The 4,428-nt window shown below is 45.8% G+C and overlaps 1 long non-coding RNA gene across 1 annotated transcript; it reads left to right on the top strand.

Annotated features, from left to right (window-relative positions):
* The first annotated feature begins 1,494 nt into the window (after window positions 1-1,494).
* On the top strand, window positions 1,495-4,205 carry LOC115493297 (uncharacterized). Its single transcript, XR_012052222.1, has 2 exons — window positions 1,495-1,546; window positions 3,733-4,205. It is a non-coding gene; the product is annotated as an uncharacterized lncRNA (long non-coding RNA).
* The last annotated feature ends 223 nt before the right edge of the window (window positions 4,206-4,428 follow it).

Raw genomic sequence — 4,428 nt, 5'->3', positions numbered from 1 at the left:
ATATTTTGTTGGACTTGGATTAGGAAAGGGAGGCACCATGAAGGCCAAGAGTGCCCTCCATAGGACCTCAGCTGCATTAGAATAAACAGATTTAGGCAGTCAGAGATAGAGAATAGAGATAGAGATGATAGAGATAGAGATAGAGATAGAGATAGAGATAGAGATAGAGATAGAGATAGAGATAGAGAGAGATAGAGAGAGAGATAGAGATAGAGATAGAGATAGAGATAGAGATAGAGATAGAGATAGAGATAGAGATAGAGATAGAGATAGAGAGAGATAGAGATAGATAGAGATAGATATAGAGATAGAGATAGAGATAGAGATAGAAATGATAGAGACAGAGATAGAGCCACATGGCTGGATGGGGCTTGGATCAACCTGGGCTGGTGGGAGGTGTCCCTGCCCATGGAAGGCAGTGGGCTTGGAGGCCCAATCCAACCCAAACCATTCTGTGATCTCAAAGCAAAGGCAAAAGGGCAGCAAATGGAGGCCCAAGAGGCCCAGGCACTGCCCAAGAGGAGGGAAGAGCATTTATCTGGGGTGTGCAGAGGGTACAGCACTGGTGCCAGAATCTCTTGCAATGGTGCAGCGTATGTGGGTAGCAGCAGCAGGATGAAATGTGTTTGTGCATGCCCCAATAACCACCAGCAAACCCCAGCTTGAGGAGAGTCACCAGGACGTCAGAAAGAAGAGAGACTTATGAAAGGATGTGTTACCAAAAGTTTATCCTTTCTAGAGTTGCAGCTTTATATCTGCTAAACTGCTGGGATTCTTTCCTCTGGCTTGAACTGGGTTTGAGTCAGACCTTGGAGACACAAACAGCAGAGCAAGTCCAGACACCACTGGAGTCATAAACAAACCTCCTGCCAGCTGCCCATCTACTCTTGTGCATCATGTTCAATTGCTTGTGAATGGAGTCCTCCCTCCTTTGTCCAGGTGGTTTCAACATTGTGTTGCAATCCCTGTCGCTGGCTTGTGTGTTTTTAAAAACTTCTTAGAAGAGTATCTTAACAGTACATAACGATAAAATATATGACAATTTTATTTGCACGAATTGTCATATCCATATAGCAGCATCTTTTAATAATTTTGACTATGTTTAAATGAGATCACCAAGAGAGACTATAGCTCTGCACAGACATGTGCAGGCATGCCTAGGAATTTGGCTTGCCTGCAGTTTATCTGTCCCAGTTAAAGGCAGATGCAGCCTTTTGCTTCCATGGACATCGATGAGCTGGTAGATGTGCTAACAGGGAGAGAGCTCACACACAGCAACTGGTCCTGATCTAATCACACACATTCTTACAGTGCTGTTTGGCTCCAACTTGCCCAACTGCAGGAATATTTTCAGTTTTCCTTCCTACCTCCTTGGACAGGGATCACCCAAGTTTGGGTAATCAAGCCGTTTGCAGTTTGCCACTTCTCCCCAGTCTGTGGCTAAAGAGGGGAATTACAGGATGGGAAAAGTGGCTTAGGCTGCAATTCTGCTTTGCAGATGAGAAGCAGCTTCCCTGGAGTACCTGCAAACATACTGGGAATGCTGGTGAGTGGCTCAGAAAGCCCAGCAGGTACTGAAGCCTCCCTCCCTCCCTCCCTCCCTCCCTCCCTCCCTCCCTCCCTCCCTCCTCCCTCCCTCCCTCCCTCCCTCCCTCCCTCCTCCCTCCCTCCCTCCCTCCCTCCCTCCCTCCCTCCCTCCCTCCCTCCCCTCCCTCCCTCCCTCCCTTCCTTCCTTCCTTCCTTCCTTCCTTCCTTCCTTCCTTCCTTCCTTCCTTCCTTCCTTCCTTCCTTCCTTCCTTCCTTCCTTCTTCCTTCCTTCCTTCCTTCCTTCCTTCCTTCCTTCCTTCCTTCCTTCCTTCCTTCCTTCCTTCCTTCCTTCCTTCCTTCCTTCCTTCCTTCCTTCCTTCCTTCCTTCCTTCCTTCCTTCCTTCCTTCCTTCCTTCCTTCCTTCCTTCCTTCCTTCCTTCCTTCCTTCTTTCCCTTTCCCTTTTTCCCTTTCTCTTTCTCTTTCTCTTTCTCTTTCTCTTTCTCTTTCTCTTTCTCTTTCTCTTTCTCTTTCTCTTTCTCTTTCTCTTTCTCTTTCTCTTTCTCTTTCCTCTTTCTCTTTCTCTTTCTCTTTCTCTTTCTCTTTCTCTTTCTCTCTCTCTCTCTTCTCTCTTCTCTTTCTCTTTCTCTTTCTCTTTCTCTTTCTCTTTCTCTTTCTCTTTCTCTTTCTCTTTCTCTTTCTCTTTCTCTTTCTCTTTCTCTTTCTCTTTCTCTTTCTCTTTCTCTTTCCTTTCCCTTTCCCTTTCCCTTTCCCTTTCCCTTTCTATTCTCTTTCCTTCCCTTCCCTTTCTTTCCTTCTTTCCTTCCTTCTTTCCCCAGATAAAACTCACTTTCAGATCTGATCATCTTTTATTCCTTTCCTCCTTCTCCCTTCTAGACTCTTTACAGTTTGTCCCTAGACATCTTGTTGAAAAGCTTCAGAACAACAAGAGTGGTATCACAGGCAGAGGATGGGGATCAGCCTCTGAGTCTTGCCTACCCTCTTCTACCGCTTTTCTCCTTTCCTACAGCCCAAAGTGAGAATTCTAATTTTTGGCAACAATATCTCGTTGATTTTTATAGTCTGACATTTTCCTTATCCCTTAATTCTTTGCCTGAGTTCTGCTGCTGCACCACACAAGCTCCCTTTATCGCTGAGCATCCTCCACTTGTCTCTATGAGATGTCAAGCTATTGATTCGGAGGTGATGTCAAGGTCATTTGGGATTCTGACACTTTCCTTGAGAGTTCTCCTTGGGAATGCTTGGAGATTTTGGTGACTTTTGGCCAGACACAAATGTCCTAGTTATGTTCTATTTCCTCTTGACAGCTGTACCAGGGAACAATGTTTTAATGGGAATAATTTAAATTTTTAATATGTCGGTCCCTGAATAAAGAACGTTCAAGACTGAGAAATTCTAAACACTATCATACTTAATGCAATCCTTATCCTACCCTATCTCTTCTTTCTCTTGGATTTTGAAGAAGATCAAAGGAATGATTTATTCACAGTCTTTGTAAGTGAGCGCTAGCAGTTATGTTCAATGTGCTAATCATGTGCAGCAGCAAAGCAGAAATGGAAACTGGACTATCTGCAAATGTTGCCTCTTTTTTCCCCCATGCCTTCTGATTACTCTGTGGATGCAGCATCCCACAAAATATGTGAAGTTTACATAGAGAGCAACAGACAGAACAAGTTTCAACAAGAATTCCTTTCTTCCTGGCTGAAGTGTACAAACCCGGCAACTGTGCTCCCAACACAAGCTGCAGTTTCCATGCCTCCTGTACATGTGCTTGTGTTTTTGTGGGGCTTTTCAAAACAAACTGGGCTGAATCACACTGCAGGAGCTTCCCAGGCTGTGTCCTTGGCCAAGCCTGGAACAGCAGACTCACACCAAAACCTCTTGCCTGCAGGCAGGTAGGGACAGCAATTGTTTACTCACTTGCACGAATCACGAGGGGGTTTTCCCTTCACTTTATAGTCCCATATGGTGATGCTTCTCCTGTTGGGCACTCTCAGCCTCTTCTCATGCACCCAAACTGCCTCCAGGAGCGCATCCTCCATCCTCTGACCCACCCCAGCCACCTTTGGGCATGAGATCCTGCTCACTCCCACTCCTGTTCCCTTCTCTGGAGCCACACTCATCCTGCCTATCACACCGTCCTGCCCTTCCACCTAATTTTGTATCCCGACTTTTAATTACGGCAGGTGGGCCAGAATTTCTATGCGAGAGACAGAAGAAGTGACCCAAGAGATCTCCAAGAGACACAAAAAGTGTGTCTTGCTCTGACAGTCAGCTGAAGGATTTGCTCTCCCAGTGCCTGCATTTCCCAGAACACACCCCAGCCTCTCCAGGCAGTGATTTTCCCACATCCCAAACCCCTCACTGTCCATTTCCAGCTCTCCCAGGAATGAGGTCCTCGTGGCACTCGTACCCCAGGTACCAAGACAGACAAAACCAGCCAGCATAGACAGGTTTGGTTTCGTTCCAAGGGGTAATTTCTGTTCTTTTTCTAACATCTACATCTCCAAGGATTTAATCTATACTCCTGTGGGTCTCAGATTCAGTCAAATAGAGAAATGGAGAGTTTCTAGCCAGGCAGAAGCCTGGGAAAGAGTTGGGAAAGAATGTAAATAAAAGAGCGGTGTATTTTGAATAAACCGGAGTTTTACTCTCAGCAGTCTTCTGAGTCAGTCTTCTCATTCCCGTCCTGCCTCAACAGCGACATACTCCTGAAGCAACTGATGACCACACAAAACGTTCATTTTACAGGAGGTCCCACTCTGCCCTTGGAATTCCTTGGAAAAAATCCACCCTCACCCAAACCTGGTCTTCCTCCTCCAGTCAGTTTTTCTTTAGTTCAAAAAAAAAGGTTATTTTATGGGGCCCTGGACAACTGCAGG

Source organism: Taeniopygia guttata, chromosome 29 (genome assembly GCF_048771995.1).
Source record: "Taeniopygia guttata chromosome 29, bTaeGut7.mat, whole genome shotgun sequence".
In the NCBI taxonomy this organism is placed as follows: domain Eukaryota; kingdom Metazoa; phylum Chordata; class Aves; order Passeriformes; family Estrildidae; genus Taeniopygia; species Taeniopygia guttata.
The sequence above is the reverse complement of the archived record's forward strand: the minus strand, read 5'-3'. Positions and strand labels throughout refer to the sequence as shown.